The following is an 18518-nucleotide window of genomic DNA, read 5'->3' as shown; positions in this document are numbered from 1 at the left end:
GCAGCGAGGCTATATGGGACGGGACCTACTGATTAACGTGGAATCCGAACCACATGAGCTCCCGCCGGGAATCGAACCCGGATCTCCCACACCAAAAGCGCTACGCTAACCGCTTAGAGGTAGGCTAAAGGAGACGGTGATGATGAGTAATGAATGAAATGGTGGAATGAAGAAAGTGGGAGGAAACGAGAGAACCCACGCATACGGCGTTCGTCCACCACAAAGTTCACTTGGCGGGGGCTGGGATAGAATCCGGGACCCCAAGCACCAGAGGTGAACACACTACCGCGGCCTCTGCATGATTAGAGAAATATAATATACTAGCACATGCCCCTATGTGTTACTGTGAGCAATATTTTACGTTTCTCTTCCTGCGTCTTTCATATACCCCTAGAATTCCTCTCAACTCGAAATCTCGCACGAACACCTTGTACGGCATCTATTGAACCACTCCCACCCATTTTACTTCCGGTTAAATGAGATATCAAAACACGCTGAAATGCATTTTTAATTATTCTTTTACCACGCTTCGCGCTCGATTTTAGTCTATAGAGATCAACGTTAAAAGCGGAAGTAGTTGAGTTGGACCACTTTCGGTGTGAATAGAGGGTTCAAAAATGATGGATGATCCCCATTCTTAGAACGCGAAATCGATTCCTAAAAACACAATTCTTGCTATCTCTTATCATTTTTTCTCTATATGTAGAAGCAAATATTGAAACCGGAAGGTTGTAGTGGATTTCCATCACTTCCGGTTTTAGTAGAGAGTTAAGAATTTGTATGAAATGTATATTTGAGACGTTTAATCGATTGTACAAAAAAATTCGAAGCCGCTTCCTGCTATCTATTAACCCTTTTCTGGTATAGTAATCAACGTTAAAACCGGAAAATGGATTATTTCTACCACTTCCGGTTTGAATATCACCTCCCGCTAGCGATCTTGATTCCTAACCTTTGACCATCTACCTCCCGGACAAAATTGATGGATCCTCCATCAAGTAGTTATTGAGTTTTTTGTCTCACGGACGGACACACACACACACACCAGGGGCGGATCCAGGGGGGCGATCGGGGCGATCGCCCCCCCCCCAGAAGAGAAAAATTTCTTATTTTTTATATATAAATAAAACCCATCCCAAAGTTTGGAGCCCTTAAAAGTAGCAGTATGACAACCCACCGCCCCCCCCAGAAGTCGGTCCTGGATCCGCCCCTGACACACACACACGCAGAGAGAGACATGGACAGACAAGGTGTATAAAAGAGTCTGGTAAAACTCCTTAATAAATTTATGGCTCCGCGTGGCATAATTGCTAACGCTCTCGCCTTTAGTGCTAGCTCTTCCGGGTTCGATTTCCGATGGGGACACTCGGTCAAAAAATGTAACAGTTTTTTCAGGCCAGCCATCTTGAGTGAGGTTTTTCGTGGGTTTCCTTCATCCACAGCAGGCAAATTTCGGGATGGTACCTAACATAATGATTCCAGGCCGCTTCCTTCCCTTTCATCGGATAGTGTGCTCGCCGAGGGACGTCATCCCTCATATGCGTGACGGGCTAAATGGCCTTAGATGCCGACAGCCCAGAGATCTAATCCTTAATAAATTACAGCTTTGATATACCCATGAAGCTTCCATCGGTACAAATGCATGAATTATCTGCCATTTAAACTGAAGTATTGTACTTCCAAAAAAACATACATCCGAAATATATTACGAAAAGTGTTCTTGATCCATGCTAAACCGAAACTTCTCATTCATACGAGCTATATTCACTCCTACTACCTCTTAATACTGAAAACTCTGTTCCCACCGGGAATCAAACCGATACTACGTATGTTTAACTTTCGGGTAGGACAGGCTCGAATTTTCTTTTGTCACACATACGATATACGCACGTGTACTATCAGAAGTTGTATCTGATAAGAAGCATTGAGCATTGTTAACCTATTACAAACTTTCACTACAATAGTTGGTTGCAATAACAATAAAGACAAGTCGGCATTCACAATCCTTAAAAATCAATGGTCTGTGTTGGTCTCAATTATTATCTCTGACAACGCAAAACCACAACGACAAATAGATCTAAAAGAGACAAAAACCAAGAAGAAAAGAATTTTAGAAGTTTTCTTTTGTAAAAAGATCTATAACACAGGCCATAAAATGTTTTCAGACTCATGAACAATATGACGGAATAGGAAGACTGGAACAGTCGAGAAGAATTATTATCTGAAACATTGAGTGAAAAGTTTCTTCACGAGAGGAAGCGAATACACACTGGAAATTTCCAAGAACCAATCTCATCACTACCATATTGGGCAGAAACGACAATAAGAAAAAAGATTGCTTGAAGTTTTTGACGACATGAATGGCTGTTACAAAACAAAACAAAGTTGTGATGTCCCAAAATTTCAAAGATCTGCTTGTGTGAGGAAAAAGATGAGTGTTCATAGGAGACTGCATTGCCAACAAACGATAACAGTTCACAGGCGAGTGGAGTATTTTGACATTACATACGCTATCAAAGGAAAGGAGTTACCTGATGAAATGGACCGAGCTTCCTTACTTCACACATTCAGTGGAATGCCAATCTGAACCCATTCCTCGCAAGTCAATGTTGCAATCTCTGTTCTTCCACTTATTCCTAACATACAAATGGGCTAGATCAAAATTTGCCTGTGGGCGTTTCGCTGTACCTACTACTACAGGGGAAGTCATGATACAATGTGCGTTGATTGGTCTCATAGTCAAGAGAACACGAGAGACTGTGAAACCTACACATCCATTAGATTCAATATACTTCAAACTCTCCACCGCATGCATCCATAGACCTGCAAAACAATTATGGAACGGGTAACGAATCGGAAGTTATTAGACCGATGACCCGCCAGTCCCGGAGACGATGAAACATTGGTACACATGGAGGCTCTTAATGTGATTCTAACAAAGACGATTCTCTCCTCTGTCCTTTCTTACTAATGCTATAATTTTCTTTCTCTCTTGCTGTTTGCACTTGTGTGATTGTAATTGTAACTATAGGGTTTATAATTGTAGCATAGAAAAGGAACGCTACATGTTTTTCTTATGAAGAATCGTCACAACTTAATTCTGCCAGCTTATACACTTGTCCTATAGAATATTAAATCCCGCTGAACTAAAACAGTGTTTCTTTTTGTATAGTCTGTGTTTAGAACCACTGCATTATTTTTCAGTCTGGCAAGACGAATAAACATGAAATTATATTAGGAATAGTTTAGACATGGTACTTGGGAATCAAACATACGAATATTTGAGCTCGAGTAATGGACATCGTTAATCAAGTAAACAATTCTGCAGTAATGATGTAGAGGTGGTGTTTCGGCTGCTTCGGGTTCCAGACTGGATAACCCGGACTAAAATCGTGACACAAGTGCCATCATAGCGTCGTGGTTGCAGGTCAGAGATAGCCGTTTTGCATCGGGATCGGGGTTGCTAGTCTCAATGGGGCTCTCGTCCAATCATTGAGCTTGAGGTCGGTTGAGCATGAGTCTCGCACTACTAAATACATCTCTGATGTTAAAATACTCAACATCAAGAGAATGCTCATACTAGTTGTTCTGAGGCTTGTTTCATGAAAGCAATATGAGGGTGACACAACAGGTTTTGCGCTCTAATAACAAGAAACCCCAATAATGCATAATCCGAAGGGTTGAGGTTAGAGTTACCAGCCGGCCATTTGCTCGATATGATAAATTCTCGTATGTGCTTCACCAATCACGTTTAAGCTGACTTTGGTTTATGCATAGGAGCAGAATCATAGCGGAAGACCCGGCCAGACTGTGTTGTTAAACACCACTGACCATAAAGAGATTTTTTGTCTAGATTGGGTACTTACACACAATAAGACTATAGATGAACCTCACAAACTACATTTTTTAAAATTACTTATTGGACCTGAGTTACTGTATTCTTGCTTACAGAATACTCTTTGCAGTGCAAATGATTATAGTACAAACTATGTTCGCTTTTAATTTAAACAACTAGAACTTGTGTAAGAGGAACACTACTATAAGTAAATACTCGAACTGAATTCCAAGAGAATATTGACTTACTGTAGTTTACCTCTAAGAACCAGTCATTATAATTCACTATCATGCACTTCAATAATGTCCGTATGGAACTGATAATAAAAGTTGAAAGAAAATCTTGCAAACTTCTGAGATTGCTATGTTACATGATACTTACCTCCAGAAACGTATCCACTAAAATTTGATGTATGCTGTTCCAGCGATGTATTCCCAAATGTTGAACTTATAGTTCATTGTATTTGGCTTTCAGTAGTTAAAAGAGAGAGAGAGAGAAGATGCAGCCTCTCTTACAAGTGGTGAGTAAGGGCAGAATAGCTCATGTTCGATAAAAGAGAGATGGTAAGGTTCAGCTATAGTCTTATTGTGTGACAGTGTCTAGACTAGACAGAAGTTCTGATTCACTTTGCCACTTTTATAATTAGTGATGTGTTAATATTATAGTGTGAGCTTCGTCTTCCACTATGGTTCTGCTCCTGCGCATAAAACAAAGCAAGTTGAAATGTGGTTGAGGAAGCAAGTATGAGAATGTATCATATCGAATAAATGGTCGGCTAATAGCTCAGACTGAACTACCTGGATTATGTATGCTTTGTGGTTTATTAATGTTAGAAGCCGCAACCTGACTTTTTTTATTATTATTATGTAGATACGAAACGATTTAAAACCTGAAAGGACGCGCAAAGGCTAAGGGTTTTCGAAAACAAAAGTTTTAACGAAAATATATGATGCATACAGAGACAAATAACCGGATGATTGGAGAAAGGAAGTTATACAATGTAGAACTTCGTAATAACCACAAGTCATCGTCTACCATATAAGAATAGATAGAAAGACGTAAAAAATTAGCATCGCCGACGGGAAATGTCGCTCGCATGGGTATTACACGCGAAAACCCTAGAAAACGAACAACTCGGAATGACTGGCCGCCAAATTCAAACCTTGGATTTCCCGAGTATCAAGTAAGAACGCCAACCACTGCCTACGGTCACTTCAATTCAGTTTTTTTTTTTTTTTTTTTTTTTAATGTATAAACAAAAGCATTCAATAAGATTAACCAGTTTTCAAGCATTAGGAGCTTAAAAATTAAGAAAATCTTCGGAACAGTTGGAGAGTATTTTTCTTCTTATTCTGTTTAACGACACCATAAGACAACGCATACAATTACTTGTCATTACTTCTTTCCTTTGATTTTTTTTCTTTAAAACTACGACAGTTGTGCCTTCTGCTCTAATTCAGTAACTCCTGTGGTCCAGATGGTGCTTCCATGAATTATAATGAGATCCAGATGTGTTCACTATAAAACCATTAGACGCTTCTAATTTCTTGTCTGTTTACATTTTTGGGTCAATACTTGAAGAAAAAAAGTACAATGAGTTTATGTAAGTTTGTGAATTTATTGGTAATGGTACCATGTCCCACTGGAGAAAAATCTTTCCAGTTGCTTTTGTTAGCTGTTTGTCAAACGTCTAGTTGTACAATCGATTCCAAGTTTATCTTCCAAAGTAAGAAAATACACGTTGTTTCACCAGTTGAATCAAAACGCTATAAAACACTTGTAACACTATTTGTCCTGATGTTAACTTCGATGTAAGTTTCCCGCTTATGCTTTGTTAGCCCTTCCATTGCTGTTAAATGTTGTAGTGGTTCTTACATTTCATGAATTAGCACAGACTACTATAGTTGAATCTGCGCAACATCTCAATCTCTCTGATGAATGATAAATCCAGTGGCGGATCTAGAAGATAAAAACTGGGGGGGGGGGCTCTGCCACAACCCAGACTATGATAGGTATATCATGAGTTTACTATAAAGGCCTCCTTCCCCCGGCCTAGATCCGCCACTGGATAAATCAGTGTCTTCGACAAGGAAGAGATTACCGATTGAGAACTGGCGTGGAATTCAGTTTTAGCAATTAATGAAAAGGTCAGAATAAAATTTATTCGACTTCATTTAATATACTCGCTAAATTTCTTATCACATATTATTATATTATGAGGGACGTGCTAGAGGGTATGGTGACAGGAAAGAGAGGGAGGGCGAAGGAGCCTACAATTAATGGGCGATATCATCAAGACAGAAAAATTGTACGTGAAAACGAAGAGGTTAGTGTAAGACTGTGGAGCATGCAAGCTTCTCAGCTGCACCAAGTGGTCTGCCAATAATGATGATGATGATGATATTAAAGGATGAAAATAACAAAGAAAAATGTCACTGTGAAGTAAATAAGATTCTGATTTGACTTTTAGTTTAGCGTTCCTTTCAGCATCAAAGCTATATGAGACCTGGACCTACAGCTTAACGTGAAATCCGAAACCAAATGAGTTTCCACTGGAAACAGAACCCGGGTCTCCCACACCAAAGGCGAGGAAGACAAAAAAGGAAACACATTTTAAAATAAGTTGGTCGTTTACTATTTGTTTATTTGTTCGTTGAAGTTTACCGTTTCTTTTCCCCTCTGAGACCATATGAGACGTGGGTCTACAGTTTAAGATTCGATTTAAACCACCGCAATGCGTTCAAATTTTAATGTTCTTCTACCGGGAATTGAACCCGAGACCATGTGCAACAAAGGCGCACGTATTAGGCATTAGGCCAGCGGGGAAGATTTTGTTTGTTTTTTGTTAATATATTAAGTTAAAAGGAGTTTTAGTTAGTGTGTAGCTTAAGTGATGGAATACGTAAATCTTGAATAAATAAATAAATGATCCGGAAGCGCAACTTGTACCGCATGCGATATCATAGGTATAAGAAACATGAATAAAGAAATATTCAGTTTCAGATACACTCATTAGGCCTAATAAGTTTATCAGCAGTTAATATTTTAGGCTTACGAGCTCTTGCCATTACAAAATTTTTGATACATTCTGGAACAACTAAGAGGACTCAGCAACTACACTGTACTAGTAATATGGAAAGAATGAATCACCAGTACCATTTCAGGTTTTCGAGTTCAGGGGCAATTGTCCCCCTTCTCTACTAAATGACGACCCTGGAATGAATGTGATCAAGCAATGTAAAAGAACAAAATGACGGAGAGGAGAGGGTAAGGAAAAAGTAGAGATTAAGAGGGTAAGAAGAAACCCACATGTGATTGCCACTCCTCCCCGTATGGTGCTGTTTTCAAACCAATATGTCAATACCAATAAAGGTACTAACGAGCATGTTTCATAAAAGAGAAGTGAAGTTATAGTATGTTCCATCTGTTATTATTTCACCAGCGTACGATCACGCTTGGTTGTCAGTTACTGTTAATCCAAGGTACGAAAACAAAACAAAAACATATATATATATATATATATATATATATATATATATATATATATATATATATATATATATATATATATATATATATATACAGTATTCCAGTCTTCTTATTTTCAGCAATTTCAAATCAGCTTGATTTCAAAATTTTATAATTCTGTTTCCGAATGAAACATTAAATATACTTATGTAGTCATTAGAAATCAATTGCTTGTTTTGTATTATTATTATTACTAGCTGAACCTGCGCTCTCTACACACGCATCATTAGCATATGAGCATAAATATCCTTCTCATTCCTCACAACATCTGTACATGTCCCTTTGCAGACACAAGTGAAAGACGTCTTGATAAAAGAAAAAAAAATCGGCAAGGCGTATCATAGAGGGGAGATTTTACCGATTATTTTTTTTCTCAATATCTCGCACCGTTTGCAAGATTTGAGTCTACTTCCGGTTGGAGTTTCTAATTCATGCATGACTAGTGTTTTCTTTCTTCTTGCATGCAGTATGTAATAAGCAAATACATTACATACACAATTAATTATAATGGCAGTTATGTATGGTGTTCATTGGGCAAAACACTCCAAAAATAAAGATTAATCTTACACTGGAGAAATTGTTATCCTTCCTTTTTAATTATTATTTGGCCATGACACAAACGCCTGGGACATAGGTAACCCCTATATACAACAGTGTGGTGTTGGAATATATAATGCGTAGGATACGATGCTTTAGTTTTTTTTATTTCAACGCTTCTAGTGTACCCTTAAAAATGTAATAAAGAAATAATAGCCATGTTTTTTCTTTAATATTCAATTAGAACTGGACAATCTATGTAAAATTCGCAATCGATCAGTGAAAACGTCATCTTTCTAGAGCATGTAGTTTCCGAGATCTCATTGTTGAAAGGATTTACCACAAACATATAAACGTCCACAGCATATAGTTTAAAAGAGCTCGGAAGATGGAAGCATAATTCACGTGCATTGATTTTAGAGAAGGCTTATTACAATACAAACGCTTTGAACAATAATTTTAAAACATAAACTTTATGAAAAAGATCTAGTTAACTAATTTATTTAAAGTACACATACTCAAAATATTTGCCTCTGTTAAACGTGAAATCACATATAACCGTAAATGAAAGATTTGAAAGCCAAAGTTATAGGTTGGAGTTCAGTCGCTTTTAATTGCTATTGTGGCATTTTAATAGATAGAAGATTACTTCATTTCGTAACGGCCATTTAGTTGTTAAGCACTTACACGAAAATATAACTGTTCGAATGTGCTTCAATGTTGTTTCGTTGATGCTGGTATTGTTCATAAATATCACATGCGTTGCTTTTCTCGGAATGCACCATTGTCTTTTCATCAATATAATCTCATTATTTTACCAGGAGCTGATATTTACGAATTGTCGCCTTAGATCCAAAAGATAGAACTACGTTACGTTTCAACTTTTATTTTAATTCTGGTAATATTTTAGAACCATTTTTTCGAAAAGTCACTAACTTTGAATAGAACCTATATGGACATCCATTTAGGAAAGAATGGTGAGTTTTGAGCACCTTCTGAAGCTCCAGCCTTTATATAATGTCGGTTTAAATAATATAGTATTTTGAGTTAAGAATATCATACAATTTCACATTATGACTCTCTGCTACTATTACTACCTACATAGTTTTCTGTCTTGAAAAGATGGGCTCCCGTGCTAATAGGAAACAACTGTTCACTCTGACTGTCCGTTGGATTTTAACACTTGATATCAGTGAGAGTGAGTAGTTGTTAGCAGAGGGCCAAAATCTCAATTTTCATTTTCTTTCTTTCACTTTATCATAATTTCACAAAATGTACTGTTATTAATTGCTTCTATTCATCATCATCACCGACTCATTTCATTTCGCCTATAGAACACAACACTGTCGGTCGTTAACTAGATAATTCATTTGTTGCCAATAGCTTCGTTGATCAGAAGTAACATTGGAACTTCCAATTTCGCTCCAACAACTACTATAAAAATTTTAGTATAGCACTTTCAGAAGATTTAATTGCCTCTTATGGTTTCTTTTCTCGTTACTGTGTTATGATTTTTATGATGCCTAACATTCCATTGTGACTCACCTGGATTTTATTGTTAAGAAACAGTGGACATGAAAAGTACAAATGGGTCAATTTGATGAGCATCCTCCTATCAGAAACTTGTTTCATTCCGCAATCATCTCTAACTTTATATAACATCAACAGAAACTGGTGAAGCGTGAGATGAGATGAGATAAAGAGAAAAAGAGGGAGAGATATCTCGTTGTAGGACTCTTGAACTGGAAGCTATCGTCACGTCGAGGAGTCCGTACAGAAGACATCTGCTACCGACCACCGCCTCTTCAGCACGCACCTCTTCTATCCTCTTCTCTTGGCTTGGCTATGGCTCGTCCAAAAGGATAAAGGATACGAAACCAACGAACACAGAGGGAAAGAAGGGAGAGAAGAGACACACACAAGAGAACCAGCCCCCAGGAGCAATTATTGCGTTTTTTGGCGCTGGGGAAACGGGGCGCCACTTGCGGATAATGGTCTGGTGTCTTCTCTTCCGTCAGGAATGTTGGTGGATGGCTGGCGACGTTGCCACACCAACCACCAACACTATAAGCTACCGAAAGCAAGTCGCAAAGAATGAACGAACGAACGGGTGGGTGTGCTGTGCTGTGCTCACGGATAGCTTAGCTACTTCTATTACTACTACTACTGGTATTATTAAAAGAAAAAAAGGTGACGGTTTCCATATAGACACACACACAGAGATACGAACAGAAGGAAATATTGGGACACAAGATGATAAAATACCATCCAGTGTCAAGATAGGAGTTTCCGTACACGTAGAAGACACGTTATTTTATATGCTTAATATTTTCTGGATTTCTAAATCATCTTGCCACTAGTTTTTTTTTTTTTTAACACTAACCTAAGGATACCGAGAAAGATATAAAATTCGCAGCATGGAGTAAATATATTAAAAAAGAAAAAAAGAAAAGTTGAGATAAACAGAAATATTTTTCTGGATTTTTTTAAAACTTATTGCCCATCTGCACAGCAAGCTAATGAAGAGCATAGGATAGTAATTGATGGAAAATAATAAAGTGCGTAAGGTTTATCTTGGTCTTTGAATAGATAATGCTTAATGAATGAACGAAAGAAAATCATTGTAACGAAATACAGTAAACTGGGTGCTTTACTTGAAGCTAGGAGACAACCTATAATTCAGAAAATGGGTAGTAAAACTAATTTTACAGTAGATGAAGTCTTGAGTATTGTAAGCATAATTTATGGACCATATCAGAAACTTTATTTTGTGCCATTTCTCGGATGGTAACAAAGTATTGTCAATGATAAACTGCAACGGTTTTTGGATATCAAAGGGACCGCCAGCAGCACCTTTGATGGAAATTAATTTAAAATCATTTAGACCAGTGATGGTAATGTGGACTGCAAATAAAAATGCCTTTCTTTCTTTTCTTTTTTCTTTATGCATAAAAGGGAGAATGTAGTGGGCCATAATAATGTAACTAAATTTAAACACTTTTAGCTGTAAATTATTTTCTTTTACCTTGGTTCCCAAGCCCATTCTGAACGTAAAACTGGGGCGCGGTGGCTCAGTGGCAGAGCGTTTACCTCCGGTGCTTGGGGTACCTGGTTCGATCCTAGCTCCCGCCGTGTGGACTTTGTGGTGGACAAACACTGTGATCGTGGGTTTTCTCTAGGTACTCCCGTTTCCTCCCACTTTCTTCATTCCACCATTTTCATTTATTTCTCATCATCACCTTCTCCTTTAGCCTAACCGGCATAACCGTGGGACGTAAAACTTGATTTTACATAGTTTTTTTTTCATTTTCTGAACGTAGGACTGTTGGTACGGTACCAGACCGGTTTTTAGAAAAAATGTAGATTACGTAGAGTTACTATAAAATATTCGAAGCTTAGGTTTTAATTGACACATGAAACAAAAAGCAAAATACAGAGTATCTCGGGAGGAAATTGCATCCCGTTGGGGGTGATAGCAGGTCATTTTAAGCAATATATATATATATATATATATATATATATATATATATATATATATATATATATATATATATATATATATATATATATATATATATATATATATATATATATATATATATATTACTATGTGTCCTCTTCTCAACAGTTTGAGAGCTACAGACTATTAACCATTTTTGATCTTAAGTTGAATGAAAATATTTATTGCTCGCTCTGTATTTATTTTTCAGAGGTGATATATAGTGTATTTGTACAGTGATAGAGTGCCCTATCCAACGGTATGCAGCATGTGGCAGTAGTTTCTTTGGAAGGGAAGTTTATTGGGGGAAATCCTCAGAGACAGTGCTGCCACTCAATTCCTTTAAATAATCTTAACAAAGGGAAATTGTTGAAGAAGGCCACCCAATTCCCCTCAATAACTTCCTCTCCAAAGACCACAGAGCAATGAATTATGAATTCAACGAACTATAGTTTGGTTCTAATGAGAATCACTTTAAAAAATCATGTTTATATGAACGTCGATAAATGCAAAATGGATAAAAGAAAGATAGCCCCCTCTCAGGATAGGCCATAAGGGCCCAAGGTGTGTGTGTGTGTGGATGTAAAAGTTCCAAACTCTCTTGATTCCGGCACTCATGGAGGTGATGAAGCACTATGCTCTGGCTCCTTTTACTTCCCCAGGCTGCTCGCAGGTACCCATTTGAACAGGCTGGATGAACCTCATAGTGAAATTAGGAAAGTACAACGAGAAATATTTCCTGTCGTCCTCAGGGATCGAACCCGCTACCCAGTTGGCAGGTAACAATTTACCGACTGCGATACTGCGACTCTTTGCGAATTTCAAAAATTTTCCCGGAAAGAAAAGAAATATAGATCAATCTCCATGTAAGTTCTGTCACATTCCAATTACGTAACTTTTACATGTTCACTGGACATGGGAATGTGTAATATTTTAACACTAGAAGGACGGCATGAGTCAAAATGACTCATTTCATTTTTCAAATGGAAAATATTTTAACTTTTTCACTCGGTTTATTCGACCTTTTCTGACTTTATCGCATATTTTCTCAGTATGTTATATCTCCATTTTAGAAATATTTGAATGATTAGTTCTCGAGATATTGCTATATATACCTACAAGGACGGTAAGAGTCATTTTGTCTCATTATAATTACAATATGAGGTTTTGATCAAAATTTTCTGTTATTCGAACAAAAAGGTTTACAAGCGTAAAGCTTTGATAGCAGCAACGTCTACCTATTATTATTATTATTGACAAAGAACGGAACATTTCGTGTTGTAATTTTTCAAGTTTGTCATATCTTGAACTTGGGTTTGCTGGTTTAAACCATGATTTAAACCTTGGTTTAAACCAGCTGTTAAAAAAAAAAAATGGTTTAAACCAAAAAAGAAAAAGAACGAAAAAATGCTTTAAATCTTGTGAATTTCATGGTGACGTTTCCACTTATCAAACCACCTGCATTACTTTTATCTTCTTTTCACCTTTTAATCAAGGCGTCCCATGTTCAATTCTCGGTCGAACCACAACCCTCCTTTCAACAAAGTAGCGGTTCGGATGTCATTTTAAGCGACTTGATAATCTCGGTATTACTTAAGGATGTTAAGCCTAAACATATGAAAGAAACCAAATTGTATATTTCTGCTTACCTGAATTCCTGTTTTATAAAGAAGCAAATGTTGCTTAAACATATTGATAGACATTTGTAAAATTTATCGACTGCCTACGTAGCTACCAACATTAGCTTGGGTTGGACTTTGTTTTAATTTTATTGAATGATATCTATATAATAAATTTGTAATTTAATACCTCGGTTTTAACGTACTGATTATTATACCTTGACCTTAAAATTTTACATGCAAAGCAATAACAGGATTTGCTTCGCATTTAAAGTAATAACAGGATTTTCCCAATGGCTAAGGCGGGAGTTCCCCGATTTATATGTAATTCTGTATAATGGTTTCACTTCTGCAACTGTATCTTATTGTCCTTCTGAAATGACTTGACAATCATATTAACAAGTATGTTAAGATCGGTACAACATATATTTATCAGGAGTCCTTCGTGTGTGAGTCGGCAGACTCATTACATTTGTGGTCAATTAGTCCCGGTTTCGGGTCCAAATAGAGAACATTTTTCTCGGATGTAAGCCGAGAAGCGGTTTGGATTCCGCTTTAAGCTTACGTGACCTCTTGCAGCATATCTCCGTTGTGTAATAACATTAAGGCGAAACAAACTTATTTCTGTCCATATGTAATATAAATACATAGAGCAACTTATTTAAACCAAAACGGTTTTTTCTTGTTTTTTTTTTTTCAAAAAAAAAAAATAGTTTTTACCAACCCTGTCTTGAACTTTCTATGCTACATGCATATCCAGGCACAAATACGCATATTTTTAGGGATGTATATGATATTTATGAATCCTGAGTGCTGACATAAGTAATAGTTTTATAAATGAGACATATATTTCAAAAAGTCGATTCCTTTATTTGCTTTTTGACTTCAAAGCACTTTCTTTGTTTTCCTCAAATTATTATTGTTATTGTGCAGTCCAAACCTCACAACAACAGAAAACTTATTCTTTAGAAAAGCTTTTTTTTTTTTTTTTCAAATCAAGGTCAGTGTTTCTGTTTCTGCATTAGTACAAATACTGCCTTTCGTGTGAGAAGTTGTGTCGAAATAATGGCTCAAGAACTGTTGCGTACTGAAGAAGATACATCACGAAAATTGCAGCGACTGTCTCCTAATGTGTCAGGTAGTGAAAAGGAAGGCTCTGAGAGTAGACATGTGCATAATGTACACTTCGAATCAGGCAAAGAGTTGCATGCTGTATCACATAGGAACGAATATTTGACGAAGAAAGTGAAGTATCAAGCAACGAAGATCAATATAATGATCAGATACAGTCAGCAGGCCCTGCGTCTAATTTGGAAATTGTTCCGGATGGGACTAAATGGGAAATCCTAGACTCATTTTCACCAGCACCAGGTAGACGAGTATCTCAGGTCAAATACTTTTACGAATAGCAGAATGTTCCATACAGCATGCTGTTCAAAATATTATTGAAAACTCATCCTTTAGTGACTTCAGTTTGATTGTAAATGATCAGTTCCTGTCTGTAATAAAACGGTGTACTGAGGCTAAAGCACGATAAGAAAGTAGCAATTGGACAGTTTCTAAACAAGAACTGTTATAATTTTTTTGCACTTTTAAATGCTAAAGTTGTTTTGGGCTTACGAAAGATGTCACTAAAAAGCTGCCGGTCTACAAAGTGGGGTCCAGGAATTTCTCTAAATACAATGTCCAGAGACAGAATGTTCGAAATTATGAAAATTTTGCGGTTTGACATTAGGCCGAAAGACGTGAAAGACTTCTAAAAGATAAATTTGCATTGGCATCCTCGAGAGAGACAGTAAATTCGAAGAAATGTTACAAACCTTCTGAAAGTGTCACATGTAACGAACAGTTAGGATATACCCTACAAAATGCAGGTGTCGTTTCATATAATACATGGCAGAAAAATTGAAAAATTTGAAATAAAGTACTGGCTACTTATCGATGTAAAGAGTAAGTATTTGTCCCAATGCTTTTTCTTACCTTGGGAAAGATGAGACATGGCCCCAAGGTCAATATGTATCTTGCGCCTCATTGAACCATACAAGAAAACGGATCTATATGTAACATGCGACAATTATTTTACGTCGGTGTATTTTGCCGAAAAAAATAAGGAAAGAAGACATTAGTATTGAGGGTACAATTTTAAAAAACATCACCGACATCTATCAAGGTCTCTAAACACAAACGTCCGAAAGTGGAGTTGTACAGTACGGTGGTGTACAAAAATCAATTTGTTGACATTCTTACAGACTACCAAGAAAAAGAAAAAAACATGTTACTGCTTAGTACTCTGCATTCAGATGATTTTCACTCATTTATGTACTAGTAGTAGTAGTAGTAGTAACTTATTCATATTACTATGACATTTAACCGCAAAAGTATTTTAGATTCGCGTTGCTTATAGTGATAGTAGTAATATTACTACTCCTACTACTAGTAGTAGTAATACACTTAACCGCTCTCACACTTAACCGCGGAACTAAGATTATGTCGCACGCACATTATAAGAATATGTTAAGAGAGCAGGATACTAGGGAGATGTGTAATATGAAGACTGGATTGCCTTGACACTTGAGTTGATTTGGAGTTTAATGTCTCAGCGAAGCTAAATGAGACGTGGACCTACTGATTAACATGGAATCCGAACCACTTAAGCTCCCTCCGGGAATCGAACCAGGGTTTGCCCAAGTGGGCCCAGCCCGAAAAAAGCCGGTGGATTTTTCGGGTTGGGCCCACCTGAAAAACCCATTATAAAACCCACCTGGGTTTTTGAGTTTTTGTTAGTATATTGTTGGCACACTCCGCATCAAAAAATTTGCAACAGCTAACGCCGTGCAGTTAGGCCACCCAATATACACTTTTTTATCTCATAATCGTGTCAAGTAAAGAAACCCCCTCTCTCTCCTCCTTTTTTCCCTCCCATACTAAAATTAACTAACAACATGAGCGCAATTCTGATTTCAAACTACACATGTATTAGTTTCGATAAAATGAAATAACAAAACCGAGACGAAACAAGATTCATAAGTTGATGTAGGGAGAAACTGAAACACACACAATTAAAAGTTGAAACCAATGGATATCTATTACACAGAGATTCAAAAATGAAGCAGAGAGAGAGAGAGAAAAAAAAGAAAAAAGAAAAGGGAGAAAAGATAAAACTTTAGAATTCTAACGTAGTAAGAAAAGAACCTGACATTACAAAGTTCCGTTTCCAGAAATCCAACAGTAATATACAAATAACGTTTGTTTTCACATATTTTTTCAGAACTATTCGAATATATAGACGGTGCTTTAAACATTCATTATGCCACTTTCATAATGGATAGCATATTCAATTTCCAGTAGAACTGTATATCTCCGAGTCACATTTAGAATACTGCCAAAAGTTTAATACACATGCTTTGTTTCCGCGCGGTTCGATTGCAAATTTGGTAGTGTTCATTTGACGTACTGATCCAAAACACATTCTAATATACCCAGTAGATAGCGTTAGTCATATCCTCTATTTCAGGCTACTAATGCAAACAACAACAACAAAAGAAAAAAGAAAAAGAAAGAAAGAAAAAGAAAAATTGAAGAGTGCTATTTTACTGCTAAATTTCTATCAGAAATACCCTATATTAAAAGTCCAAACTGTATCGTAAGGAAAAGTTACAAATGTTCGAAAGCAAAAGTTTATGTTCCTCATAGATGTAGCATGTTTCAAATTTCAACGTGAATACAAGACATTGAATTATAGGATGGAAACAAATTTTGTGTTGACCTAGCATAAATAAAATTATGTTTTCAAATAACCAAAGAGGTTACCATTTTCTAGCCTTTTCCGAAGATTTATCTGTTCCGAACATCCAGCATTGATTTAATCCTTTAAAAGATATAACGTAATTGGTACAGATAGAATGAACACGCTTAGAGCTCAAACGGATCATCGTGTCAGTCGGATGATGTAGACCACCATTGGGTCGAGGATTCAAACCCGTAGTGACCCGGTAATTCGACTGAGACTCGGTAACCCAGAGAATAAAAAAAAAGAGATTTTACTTATTTCCGTGTGTTTAAACATTCTGTCAGAGATGACCAGGACTGGAGATGTTATCCCCAGAGCACGAAAAACACGACACCGAAGTTCCCAGTTAGTTAGATTCTCCACAAGGTGTATATTGGGTGGCCTAACTGCACGGTGTTAGCTGTCGCAATTCTTTTGATGCGGAGTGTACAACTAAGGTGACCACATTGAAAGTGATTTTTATCAGATTTTTGGTCTTTCCTTGGGCGAATTACGTGCTTTCGCGTTGAAGTATACAACACCTTTCAACATAAGACCTTTATAAAGTTCTGAATGAATAAGAAACCTTACCTTAGCTTGAGATAATTATAGAACAAATTAATGTATGGACTATGCTTATAGCCTGTTTGAAGTAAAATATGGAATTTTATATTTTAGAAAATACTTTGCGTGAACAGTGTGCTCAGCGATGCCGAAGGACGTTATCCCTCATGTTTGACGGGTTTAAGGCCATAGGTGCCGATACTATCAATAAATATGCAGTGCATTAGTAAAACTACTAGTACTATTTTTATTACCTTTGATGTAACACAAGTATTCTTCAGTAAAATTTGGTTTTCCAACAACAAAAGTTTAGTTCACTTATTTGTTGCTACTCCTCAAATACTTCAACAATAAAACCTTGCAACAAGTGCTCAGGAAATTCCCATAATTCAACGCACAAAGTATCGGAAGTGAACTTCAACAAAACATTTGGTGAGTGTCGCTGAGGCTCTTGGAATGATTCCATCTACATTTGATCACTCGTCCTTTAGGTCATTAGACGAATATTTATCCTCCATCAGCTCTGACCCCCCCCTGGAGGTTATCCGCCCCCTTACAGGACTCCGTCCTATATCCGCCCCTGGTGTACCACACATAGGGCTGTTCTGATAATCGAGTAATCGATAACAATTCGATAAAATTTAAAAACCGTTTCATCCATAAAGAATTTTAATTTTATCGAATTATCGAACTTTCGAGACTCCCGAAATGTTCGAGACTCTCGAAATGTTCGGGACTCTCGAAATGATCGAGACTCCCGAAATGATCGAGACTCCCGAAATGATCGAGACTCTCGAAATGTTCGAGACTCCCGAAATGTTTGAGAATCTCGAAATGTTCGAGACTCCCGAAATGTTCGGGACTCTCGAAGTGTTCGAGGCACTCGAAATGTAAGAAACATTAGACAACTTCGAGACACTCGAACTGTTCGAGAGTCTCGAATTGTTTTAAAGCAGCAAATACAGAAATATATCAATATGATCGCATTTGTCGAGTCGCTTGAATATTTTGAAAAGTTCGGGATTATCGGAGTGTTGGGAAGAAACAATGTATTCGAAGTTATCATAGTTTTATATAATATGTATTACATATATGCAGGGTGTTCATTTTAAAACTTCTCTCCTTAGCAAGGAAGTGGAAGAAAACTTTTTCCCCCACAGATCTGTA

The 18518-nt window shown here is 37.1% G+C and overlaps 1 protein-coding gene across 2 annotated transcripts in view; it reads right to left on the bottom strand.

Moving 5' to 3' along the window:
• The window catches only part of LOC145662578 (homeobox protein PKNOX2-like), a 482520-nt gene that overhangs the window by 310958 nt on the left and 153044 nt on the right, over nt 1-18518 (bottom strand). The gene's annotated exons all lie outside the window — the stretch shown is intronic.

Source organism: Thermobia domestica, chromosome 10 (assembly GCF_964235325.1).
Source record: "Thermobia domestica chromosome 10, izTheDome1.hap1.1, whole genome shotgun sequence".
Lineage (NCBI taxonomy): Eukaryota > Metazoa > Arthropoda > Insecta > Zygentoma > Lepismatidae > Thermobia > Thermobia domestica.
This window is presented reverse-complemented; position numbering and strand designations above follow the sequence as displayed.